Source organism: Mchenga conophoros, linkage group LG15 (genome assembly GCF_057382185.1).
Source record: "Mchenga conophoros isolate Kocher_MC1m ecotype Shallow Benthic linkage group LG15, M_conophoros_male_GT1.1, whole genome shotgun sequence".
Lineage (NCBI taxonomy): Eukaryota > Metazoa > Chordata > Actinopteri > Cichliformes > Cichlidae > Mchenga > Mchenga conophoros.
The window spans coordinates 27,976,656-27,989,708 of NC_140540.1; the positions used below are offsets into that span (position 1 = coordinate 27,976,656).

The following is a 13,053-nucleotide window of genomic DNA, read 5'->3' on the forward strand; positions in this document are numbered from 1 at the left end:
CACAAATCATGGAAATGCTATCAGAGTATGGTTCTTTTTCGGGATATAAGGTTAATGTAAATAAAACGCAGGTATTAACTTTAAACTATGAACCACCAGTCGAAATTAAGAATCGCTATAAATGGAAATGGGATGCAGATAGCATTAGGTATTTAGGGGTGGCAATACACCGTGACTTCACCAAAATGTTCAATGCCAACAATGCCCCGCTAAATGAATCTATAAAATCAGATATACAAAGATGGGATACCATTCCATTTCAGGACCTACACTCCAGGATCGAATCAATCAGATTAAATTTTCTTCCCCGACTGCTGTATTTGTTTCAGTCTTTACCGATAGAATATTGTTAAAATATATCTGGAACAGGAAAAAACTAGAGTTAAATATAAAACGCTCCAACTAAAGAAAGAAAAGGGAGGGCTTCCTTGTCTACGAGAATATTAATGTGCAGCTCAGTTAAGACCACTGATATGTCTCTGTTGTCCAGATTACACCGCCGGATGGAAAGATGTTGAAGGAACAATAGTTAAAGGAATACCAGTTACAGCTTTAATATCGGACATAAAATTACAGAATAAAATACACATGGCAGACAAACCCATACTACAAATAATGATATCTGCTTGGAAAGAAGTAATAAGAATTTAGGGTTTGGAAAATGCCTCCAAGGTTTTAAGATGGTGTGCATATGATTCAGATTTTACTCCAAATCAGTACGATAATAGATTCAAAAACTGGATTTCAAAAGGTATAACTAATTATTATTCATTTGTCCACAAGGGGGCATTCCAAAGCTTTGAATTTTTAAGGAGTAAACATGATTTAGGTTCAGACGATTTCTTTAGATATCAACAGGTCAGAAATTATTTTAATCAAAACTTAAAAGTTAACCTAAATGAATTACAATTTGTAGAAACATTTTTATTATTAACTAAACCTGGAGTGCAAAGCAAAATTATTTCCAATTTATATAACAGCATCCTGTGGTGTAAAAGTGACAGCACTGTGTTTATTAAAGCAATGTGGAGAAAAGAAGGTAATTTGCCAATTACAGAGGAGTGTTGGGCCACGCATGCAAGATACAGTGGGCTACCACTGGGTCTAATGTTTGGCGTGAATTTTGTTGGAAAAGCATCATGAGATTTTTCATCACCCCTGCTCAACAAAGATATCGGGGAACTGGTGACAAACGTTGGAGATGTGGGGGAGATGGAGCTAACCATTTCCATATCTTTTGAGATTGCAAAGTTGTTTGCCAGTATTGGTCTCTAATCCATGAACATCTACAAAATGGTTTTTCATTTGTTTATCCTTTAACCTTTGAGACCATATTTTTGTGTAATGCACCAGTGGATAAATTGAATTACAATGATAGAAGACTCTTGTATATCCTACTGGCCGCAAGTAAAAAGCCTCTTACGAGGAGATGGCTTAAGCCTGAACCACCAACGATGGAAGATTGGATACATTCTGTACAAGAGATGTATACGATGGAATAATTGTCATTTTCTCTTAAACTTCAGAGGGATACCATCAACAGAATATGGTCTAAATGGACAGAATATGTTAAGCCTGTGAGGTGTGATTTTTTATGAACCATGCTTTTTTTTTACATTAAAGCCCTGAGTATTATGTGAGCTTACCCGCCCTGCTACCTCCTAACCCAAGTCTTTTTTTCCCCCTTTCTTTTCTTTTTTCTCTCATCTTTTCTTTGTTCTTTCCAATTATAAGTTAAAAAATATAAAAGCAAAGACAGTGTAAAAAGCCATACTACTGTTATGTTCAATTGCTTTCTCAATAAAAGAGATAATAAAAAAAGAAAAGCGCTATAAGAACCAGTCCATTTACCATTTCCCTCAATCAGTGATGAATAGTCAGATGTTCTGGCTTTGCGGAGGGCTTTCTTATAAAGCAGCAAACTATTTCTCCACACTAAATGATCTTCTAAATTTTTGACACACCATTTCCTCTCCAGCTTACAAGTTATCTGCTTTAGGATACGAGAATTATACCACACCATTAAATACTTCTGATTTGAGGCCTTATTTTTCACAGGAGCCACAGTATCCAGTGTCATACGTAGTGAGGAGGCAAAGTTATTAACAAGATAATCGACCTCTGTTTGAGCAGCGTTCAGGTACAGTAGCTGCTCTGCTCTGTGTTGGTACAGGGCATTGAAGATGATAACAGTGGGTGCATTATACTCTTAAACTTAGTTACAGCACTTTCAGAAAGACATCTACAGTGGGGCAAAAAAGTATTTAGTCAGCCACCGATTATGGAAGTTCCCCCACTTAAAATGATGACAGAGGTCAGTAATTTGCACCAGAGGTACACTTCAACTGTGAGAGACAGAATGTGAAAAAAAAATCCATGAATTCACATGGTAGGATTTGTAAAGAATTTATTCGTAAATTAGGGTGGAAAATAAGTATTTGGTCACCTCAAACAAGGAAAATCTCTGGCTCTCACAGACCTGTAACGTCTTCTGTAAGAAGCTTTTCTGTCCCCCACTCGTTACCTGTATGAATGGCACCTGTTTGAACTCATCATCTGTATAAAAGACACCTGTCCACAGCCTCAAACAGTCAGACTCCAAACGCCGCCATGGCCAAGACCAAAGAGCTTTCGAAGGACACCAGGAAAAGTATTGTAGACCTGCACCACACTGGGAAGAGTGAATCTACAATAGGCAAGCAGCTTGGTGTGAAAAAAATCAACTGTGGGAGCAATTATCAGAAAATGGAAGACATACAAGACCACTGATAATCTCCCTCGATCTGGGGCTCCACGCAAGATCTCATCCCGTGGGGTCAAAATGATCATGAGAACGGTGAGCAAAGATCCCAGAACCACACGGGGGAACCTGGTGAATGACCTGCAGAGAGCTGGGACCAAAGTAACAAAGGTCACCATCAGTAACACACTACAACGGCAGGGAATCAAATCCCGCAGTGCCAGACGTGTTCCGCTGCTGAAGCCAGTGCATGTCCAGGCCCGTCTGAAGTTTGCCAGAGAGCACATAGATGATACAGCAGAGGATTGGGAGAATGTCATGTGGTCAGATGAAACCAAAGTAGAACTTTTTGGTATAAACTCAACTCGTCGTGTTTGGAGGAAGAAGAATACTGAGTTGCATCCCAAGAACACCATACCTACTGTGAAGCATGGGGGTGGAAACATCATGCTATGGGGCTGTTTTTCTGCCAAGGGGACAGGACGACTGATCCGTGTTAAGGACAGAATGAATGGGGCCATGTATCGTGAGATTTTGGCCAAAACCTCCTTCCATCAGTGAGAACTTTGAAGATGAAACGAGGCTGGGTCTTCCAACATGACAATGATCCAAAACACACCGCCCGGGCAACAAAGGAGTGGCTCCGTAAGAAGCATTTGAAAGTCCTGGAGTGGCCTAGCCAGTCTCCAGACCTCAACCCCATAGAAAATCTGTGGCGGGAGTTGAAAGTCCGTGTTGCTCGGCGACAGCCCCAAAACATCACTGCTCTCGAGAAGATCTGCATGGAGGAATGGGCCAAAATACCAGCTACTGTGTGTGCAAACCTGGTAACGACCTATAGTAAACGTTTGACCTCTGTTATTGCCAACAAAGGTTATGTTACAAAGTATTGAGTTGTATTTTTGTTATTGACCAAATACTTATTTTCCACCCTGATTTACGAATAAATTCTTTACAAATCCTACCATGTGGATTCATGGATTTTTTTTTCACATTCTGTCTCTCACAGTTGAAGTGTACCTCTGGTGCAAATTACTGACCTCTGTCATCATTTTAAGTGGGGGAACTTGCACAATCGGTGGCTGACTAAATACTTTTTTGCCCCACTGTACTGTGATGAAGTCTGCTCCCCACTGCTGTGTAATCAATTATTGTAAATGTAAATGTTATCAGGAAATGATCAGACAAGAGAGGGTTTTCAGGAAACACTGCTAAATGTTCAGTTTCTATGCCATATGTTAAAACAAGATCTACACAGCAAATCCAGCATGCCCAAATTAACACTGTCGGATTTGATTTCAACACTATTAAAGTGTCTATATGGGTCCACACCAGAGAGTGTTAATTTAACTCTTTTTGGAGAGTTGGTACGTTAACTCTGATTTAGTGTTAAACACCAAATCTGTCTGGAGTTGATAATTTAACACTTGGTGTTAAGAGTTTATATATTTTAGTTTAACTACGTAAGAGTTATCTTCTAATTCATTCTAAAAAGCGGGAATTTTACTGTTCTGAACTTATAGAAATTTCTTTTGGAAATAAACATTTACTAAAAAGATGCAATGGTTTTTGAAAAACATTTATTCTGAACTGTGCACCACAATTTCAAAACATTTTCTGAAAGATGTAACAGTGTACATGTTCTCACGTTCATTAGAATTGTGTTTATCAAAAGGTCTGACATAGGCGAGCTGGTAAATGCAAATAACAGCATTCTCATCACTTATTTCTTCAATACAATATGCATGTCCTTCATTCATCCCTTTGTGGAACTTCAACGCACTTCTGCTCTCCCCCATATTCCATCTTCACAAGCATATCCTGTGCGGAGATTGAATAAAAATTAGTTGACACTAATTAATGGCACAAATAATCCAGTAAACAATTGCAGCACAGTAAAAAGAAAAAAAAAAGGAATCCTCTTTGAGCCATTACTTGTGTAAAGTATTTTCCCAAAAGACAAATACACAGGCAACAGGTAATACTGAACTAAATGTAAAACCTCAACCTTTTTCATTTTTACCTAAACCGTGTGCACAAAACTCCGGAGGGATCTATACTAACGTAGAACCCAGTCAGGACGTCTGCTACTGCTGTTTGCTCGTTTTTTTTTAATTTATGGGCGATCATTTTCAGGCTTCAAGTAGCACCATTATACCAACATTTCACATTCTACACATTGTTTTAGGTGTATTTGACCAAAGGTTTGACTGAAAATTCACATGCAAGCTTTTTCCAAGGCTGTGGTATTTGCCCGCAAACAATACCTTTCAGCTAGCTAAAACAGAATATTATGCTATCACTGAGCAACATGGCTAATGCCTTTCACACAGCTTTGTCTCAACTCCAAAGAGCCACAGAAGTAAAAGCTCATAATAATAATTGAAACAATCTTTGAAAAAATGACTTACCAAGCATGGCAAACAACTCAAATATGTAGAGCAAAATGTTCTGAAACGGCTTCACTTCAGCTTCGATTGGAGCCGTGCTGGGGGCGGAGTCTGTGAATTTACTCTGTTGGTGTCATAGCCCCTCTAGGAGTTCAGAGTTAAGAGGTCAAGAGTTAATGTTTCCATTGTAACACCTCCAGATTTGACAGAGAAACACTCATTTTTAACACTCGATTTTAACTACTATCATTTTACACCTCAGAGTTACATTAAAAGAATGTGACTCTGCTTAGAGTAAAATTAACTCTACTTTTGCAAGGAGACTATTAACACCAAAAAATTTAACACTTTTGAATTTGCTGTGTAGAGTGTGATTAAAGTGGTGGGTGGCTTCTTTTACATTTTGAGAGAAGCCAATTGAGTCTAGTTGGGTGGCTGTAGCTCAGGTGGCAGAGCAGGTCAGCCACTAATCAGAAGGTTGGTGGTTCGATCCCAGTCTGCCTCCTGACTGCATGCCAAATATCCTTGGGCAAGATACTAACCCCGTGTTTGCCTACTGGTGGTGGTCAGAGGGCCCGGTGGCGCCAGTGTCCGGCAGCCTCGCCTCTGTCAGTGCGCCCCAGGGCAGCTGTGGCTACAATGTAGCTTGCCATCACCAGTGTGTGAATGTGTGTGTGAATGGGTGGATGACTGGATATGTAAAGCGCTTTGGGGTCCTTAGGGACTAGTAAGGCGCTATATAAATACAGGCCATTTACCATAATGTTACATCTGTGAGATGATTTTGAGTATTTTTTTTTCTCTAGTAATGGAGGATGAAAACCATTACAGACTTCAAAGGGCGAGAGACCGGTGGCAGAAGAGACGTGAAGGTTATGAGACAGCCCAGCCCACAACAGGTAACGAGGCCAAAGCGACGGTTGGGCGGAGACGAAGCACCTCAAGAAGCGCCCCAACTGTTGATTGGTCCGTTCAACCTGCCCATTGGTCTGAGGGTGATAGCCGGACGAGAGGCTGGGAGACGCTCCAATCAGGTGGCAAAAGGCTTTCCAGAACCTGGCGGTGAACTGGGGCCCCCGATCAGAGACTATGTCCTTGGGGAACCCGTGAAGCCGGACGACATGGTCCAAGAGGAGCTTGGCCATCCGTTTGGCAGAAGGGAGGCCGGCCAGAGCGACCAGGTGCACCGCCTTAGAAAACCGGTCTACAAAGGTGAAGATGGTGTCAAGACCGTCCACGGATGGGAGGCCGGTAACAAAGTCAAGGCCGACATGGGACCAGGGACGTCCCAGCACAGGGAGAGGGCGAAGGTTGCCAGCGGGCGGCTGAGTGGAGGACTTGGCCCGAGCACAGGTGTCACAGGCATAAACGAATTCACGGACGTCCCGAGTCATGGAGGGCCACCAGAAGGCACGACGGAGGAGTTGGAGGGTCCTGTCGGGCCCCGGGTGACCAGAGAGCGGGGAGGAATGAGCCCAGAGCAAGGCCTCCTGACAGCACCGGGATGGTACATAGAGCCTCCCAGCAGGGGTGTCAGGCGGAGGTGGTTCGGCGGTCAGGGCATTCCGGATAGAGTCCTCCAAGGGCCACCGAAGGGGGGCAGCAAAGCAATGAGAAGGTAGGATAGGTCCAGGGTCTGACGTGAGGCCGTCCTGGGCGAACTGTCTGGAGAGAGCGTCTGCCTTAGCGTTCTTGGAACCAGGGCGGTAGGCGAGGTGGAAATTGTAAGGCTAAAAGAATAAGGCCCAAAGGGCCTGCCTTGGGTTGAGCTGCTTGGCAGAACGAATATGGATCAGGTTCTGATGATCAGTCCAGATCAGAAAAGGGTCTTTCGCTCCCAGGAGCCAATGCCGCCACTCTTCTAAGGCCCACTTGATGGCCAGGAGTTCTCGGTCTCCGACACCGTACCGTTGCTGCATGGGAGAAAATTTCATTGACACTGGGGACCCCAATCCAGGATCTGGCAGGAAGACCAGGAGATGTGGGGGTCATGTTGACGGAACCAGGGGTATCCAAGGATGAGAGGAGAGGAAATGGCTGAGACTACTAGAAACTGGATCTCCTCCTGATGATCCCCAATAGACATGCGAACTGGCTGGGTCTGGAACTGGATCGGGTAGGGTAGGAGGGGTCGCCCATCTACTGAGGTCACCAGGAGAAATCGATCGACGGAAGTTAACCGAATGCGAAGTTGAGAGGCTAGTGTTTGGTCGATGAAGTTCTCAGCGGCTCCGGTGTCCAGGAGGGTTTCAGATGAGAACTGTTGGTGTTTCAGGTGAAATATTACTGGTAACAGAAAACGAGAGGGGTCAGAGGAGTGGGAAGGGCCAGGTGGGACTCCCCCACAGTCTACCTGGCATCGTCGTTTCCCGGACGTAGCGGGCACTGGGGACGACGGTGTCGAGCTGATCCACAGTAGGCGCAGAGACCCTCACGCCAGCGTCTCTCTCTCTCCTCTTTGGAGAGTCTACCCAGCTGCATGGGCTCCTCGCTGGATCTACTGCTTGGGCTAGCAGTGGCTCCGTCAGAGGGGGGAGGAGGCTGCGAAGACGTGGCCCTCTGAGGCTGGAAGGATTTGAAGGCCTGAGGGGTGTGGCGAGGCCGCGACATCACTCGTTGGTCGATCTTCAGGGTGAGGTCCACGGCCTCATCCAGAGTTTTTGGGGCCTCACGGCCGGTCATCTCATCTCGGATGTAATCAGCCAGTCCCTCCAGAAAAATAGAGCGCAGAGAATCATCTCCCCACTTTAGCTTAGCGGCCAGGATACGGAATTGGGAGGCAAAGTGACAGACGGGTCGACTGCCCTGGCGTAAATGAAGCAGCTGTGACTCCACTTCCACTTCACTGCTCGGGGGAACAAATGTCTTTTTAATGCCTCCACAAACAGGGCATAGTCATTGCAAGCTGCAGATTTATTGTTGTAGAGAGCCGCGGCCCATTCCTGAGCCTGGCCAGACAAGAGAGAGGTTAACAGTGCAACTTTTGCACGGGCGGTGGCGTATTTAGTGGGCTGACATTCAAACAGCATGTCTAAAGTGGTGAGCAAACCATCAGGCTGCCCATCAACTCCGTTCCACTTATCTGGTAGTCCGATCTGGGGCTCCGCGCTCACCGGCGCTGGCTGACGTTGCAGCAAGGTGACGGAAGTGGAAAGTTGGAGGACAGTTTCGGTGAGGGACTTCATTTTTGTGCTCATCCAATCTACCACACCGCGAAGATATAGTACTTCGGCTTTTAGCCGTTCGAATTCCTCTGTGTCAATATGCGGCTCAGACATCCTGTCACGATCAGGCGAATTACACACAGTAGTTCGGCGTGCCCGTGTGGCGTGCTGGCTAGACCCAAACGCGGCGAAGGCTAGCGGTGGGTTGGAACAGACACGCAGTTATTCTAGTAACAATCAGTGCACAAAGCGTAGCTTCGGAACTGTCGTTACAGATGGAGAGCGAGCGGAGCCGGGATGAGAAAAAGTATCAAAGGGACAAACACTCACGGTTGCTGAATCAGGCGGAGACTGACGTCGGCAAAGTTTCGGAGCTCCTGACATGAAGAGAACGATGTCTGAGCGGCGAACAGGTGAGTGGCGTCTCTCTTTTAAACCCGGCCCCGTGATCAGCTGATCACCGGCTGACACTTGGAAGAGAGAGACCTAATGTTTAATAATCCACATTTCACTGTTTTACTCTTTTGTTCAGAAGTGGATGCTGTATTGTTCTTTCTTTGTTATTTTTTATGTTTAGGTCATTTTTTGCTGGTTTTTAGTTTGTTTGGTTTTTTTTGTCTGTTTGGGACTTAACACAGTCTCTAAGGGGTTTTGGGGGGATAACAGGAGGAGAGAAGCTGCAGAGAGGAGTGCAAGACTGCAGCTCTGTTTCCTGGTCCCAACTCTGGATAGTCACATTTTGGGGGGTTTAATAAATTTGGCCAGATTTCTAGAAATGAGAGCTGCTCCATCCAAAGTGGGATGGATGCCGTTTCTCCTAACAAGACCAGGTTTCCTCCAGAAGGTTTGCCAATTATCTATGAAGCCCACATTGTTTTGTGGACACCACTCAGACAGACAGCAATTTAAGAAGAACATGCGGCTAAACATGTCACACCTGGTCTGATTGGGGAGGGGACCAGAGAAAACTACACAGTCCCACATTGTTTTGGCAAAGTTACACACCGATTCAATATTGATTTTAATGACCTCCAATTGACGTAATCAGGTGGCATTACTGCCGACGTGAATTGTAATTTTACTGAATTTACATTTACCCTTAGCCAGCAGTTTTAAATTTCCCTCAATGTCACCTGTTCTGGCCCCTGGAAGACAGTTGACTATGGTTGCTGGTGTCTCTAGCTTCACATGTCTGAGAACAGAATCGCCAATTAATAGAGTTTGATCCCCGGTGGGTGTGTCGCCGAGTAGGGAAAAACGGTTACACACATGAACAGGTTGGTGGTGTACCTGGGGCTTCTGTTTAAGACTATGCTTCCTCCTCACTGCCACCCAGTTGTCCTCTTTCCCCTGCTGCTCGGGGCCTCCCGGGGGGAACAGCTATAGGGCCTACGCTACCTTCGGCTGTACCGGCTACAGGGGCCTGGCTAGCTACGGGTGTATCAGAGTCTCCAATTCAGTAATCCTATCCTTTAGAGCCCCCCCCCCCCAAGAGCACCTGGCTGCAGCCACTGGGGAGCGCCATATTGCAACCTCCACAGTAACCAGAAACACGTGACCTCCACACTAACCGGACACACGTGACCTCCACACTAACCGGAAACACGTGACCTCCACACTAACCGGAAACATGTAACTTCAGTTAAATCGACTTTGACCACAAGAGCACCTGGCTGCAGCCACTGGGGAGCGCCATATTGCAACCTCCACAGTAACCGGAAACACGTGACCTCCACACTAACCGGAAACATGTAACTTCAGTTAAATCGACTTTGACAGTGAAAACAAAATTGTGGGTTTTTTTTACTATTCATGCTGATAAATAAATTTGGTTCTAAGTGTTTTTTAACACTCTGGGATTATTAAAAAAAATCACCATCCCTTCAGCTTGTTCGTGGCAAAAGTGTCCATGTGTTATGTTTTTATTTCTTTGCTACTTTTTCTGCATAAAGGTTTTTTCATAAATATAAACTAGTCATTACTTTTTACATGTTTAATCCTTCAAACACCTTTTTCTAGTACAATGCACTTGTTTGAAGACAACCTCAAAACTAGGGATGGGTACCGGTGTCCGGTGCCATGATGGCACCGGTTCTGACATAAACGGTAGTAACCAGACCGAAAAGCAGCGCACATTTCGGTGCTTTATTTCGGTGCTTTTTTTTCCTGAGCTGTGATACACTTTAGATTCTAGCCAATCATTTTATGTTTCCGAGGATAGTAGGCGGGGCCAGGTACGTACGTTCTGTTAGAGCAGAGCTACAGATTAAAAATGCCCAAGGCGAAGCGGTTAAAAGTCTGGCTGTACTTCACAGCAAAATATGCAAACTCAGCAGCAACAAGTGCTTTAAGCTGATACTGTGATACTGTCAAAGGAGGTAACACCTCAAATCCGATGAAACACCTGGCGACGCATAGCGTTTTTTTAAAAAGCCCAGAAATGCGCCGTATTTGATAGCTTGCTGCGAGACCTCACACCGAGCACATCTACTGCGGGTGGGTTGCCTGTTATGCAACATCCCCCAAAAACACGAAGAGGAGAGTCCTGGCCCCTAGCCCTGCCAGTGTAGCAGAAATGATGACGGATGATGGTGGCAGCAGCCGTTCTTCTCTGCGTGAGTAGCTAATTTACGTTGAGTAGGCTAACCACGTTATTACATTAATGCATGTAAGGTGAACTAGCAAACATCATCATAGCTACATGCGGCTGTCCTCTTGTTTGATGGCAGATACTCCCTTCACCCTGGCTAAAAAGGCTAAAATGACCAAAGAAAAAGTGGAAAACAGTTAAACATGAGAGGTTTAGGACAAAGTTTGTGTTTTTTCCATTGTTTAAGCACTGCTTCCAGCCAAGAGTGATACCATATATGCCCCATAGCTGCAGAAAAGGCTAACATTGTTATATTTTTACAAAAAACAGCTGAACATGAGAGGTTTTTGGACCAATTTTGTGTTCTCCATTCTTTAAGCACCGGTTTGAGCACCGTTTGAGCACCGGCGCCGTTTCAAAAGTACCGATTTGGCACCGGTATCGGATAAAACCTAAACGATACCCATCCCTACTCAAAACTCACCATTTCATATATCAGCAGTGCTACTGGAAATTATTGTAAAGTCATCCCTCACAATAAAGCGGTTCTACTTTAGCGGACTGTTTCGCTGATTTTTTTTTTTATAGATTTTTTTTTTATTACAGTACATTGTGTTGTGCGTTCTGATTGCTGTGGAACATTGTCAATCAACCTAGTACAGTGTCTCCTGTACACCAGCGGTCGCCAACAGAGCCACGGACCAGTACCGGTCCGTTGAGTCTGTTTCCCTGGGTCTTTTCCCGTGTTGTGGTCGTGTGTCTTATTTTGAAAGAACTATTTACGCGTTACCATAGCGACCAGAGAGAATCAAGAAGCAGAGAGGAGGATGTTACTCTCAATGTTGTTGGCGCAACAAGACACTGCTCATAAAGTTACACAAGTACACAGCCGAATTCACATTTATTATGATATTTACAAAATACCACCGTTTTTGTCTTTGTTTGTATCATTTTATTTTGTTGTATTTATCTGCAACACTTTAAAAGCCCGTGCGTGAAAATATTGTCTCACATTAAACTGGTCTGTGGTGCAAAAAAGGTTGGGGACCACTGCTGTACACTACAGAATGCGTTTAGCTTGTCGAATTTATATAAATCTGCCCACGAAACGTTTTGCACGGTTTCATTTTATAATACTGGACTTATGTTTTTATGATGGGTTGAACTTTAAGTGTTTAAACAAAAGAGAAAATGCGATAAACGAGGGACTGCTGTATTATTAATAGTAGAGTCTGGGACATCTAATTGATTAACATCCACATTGATTATCATGCACTATTATTTTTGTTCAAGGAGAGCAAAAACTATAAAACTCTCTCTCAGCAAAAATGGCCACTTTTGTGTATGTTCACAAAATGCTGTAAAATATATATTTATTAAAACATTTATCTACTTTCACCGACTTGACCCTTTAAATTAGCACCAGTCCTTTTCATCAAAACCATTTTATCTACATTCTTTTTTTTTTTACTCTTTAAATGCCAGTTAGGTTATATATAGTACCAGTAACGTTTCAGATAAAAAGGTGATAAAGTCCTAATGGTTTCATAAATCTTCCTATTTATTTATTTTTTTCATATAAGCATCGGGGGCAAGGCTGTCTTGCAATTGTTGAGGTTCACTAGTGTGCGTCCTATTTCTTCCAGGATCACTCTTCATTTGTAGGTTTTAGTGGACTCTTAGTACTGTGAAGTGGTTTTCATGGGACAAAGGCTTGTATGCCAAGATCTGGGAGATTGTAGAAATGAGCAGTAATGTCCTTCTTACCATCTTTCCAGAAAAATAAGTGATCTGGAAGCTGTTAAGCTTACTTACAGCAGCAGCACTTTCTGCAGCTGCATTAAGTCCAGGACACATTTACTAACAGTATGTGTTGCTGTATGTGCTGCAGCTTTGAATCTTTTATTAATATATATTTTGTTAATATATTGGCTATGGTGTCTTGTTATGAAATGTACAAGAGTAAAAGTGTTAGCATGTGCTTCAAAGCTAAGTTTGACTGGGAAACTCAAAGCTCAATAGTCTGTATCAACAACAATTCACTGCAGCCTGTGTAATATTTGATGCGTCATAATTTCTTCCAGTCTATATTCCATCCATCCATCCATCCATCCATCTTCATCCGCTTTATCCGAGGCCGGGTCGCGGGGGCAGCAGCCTAAGCAAAGA

General features: G+C 43.9%; 1 pseudogene; it reads right to left on the reverse strand.

The window, feature by feature from the left end:
• Positions 1–9,015: 9,015 nt before the first annotated feature.
• Positions 9,016–9,990, reverse strand: LOC146558572 (uncharacterized; annotated as a pseudogene).
• Positions 9,991–13,053: the final 3,063 nt, after the last annotated feature.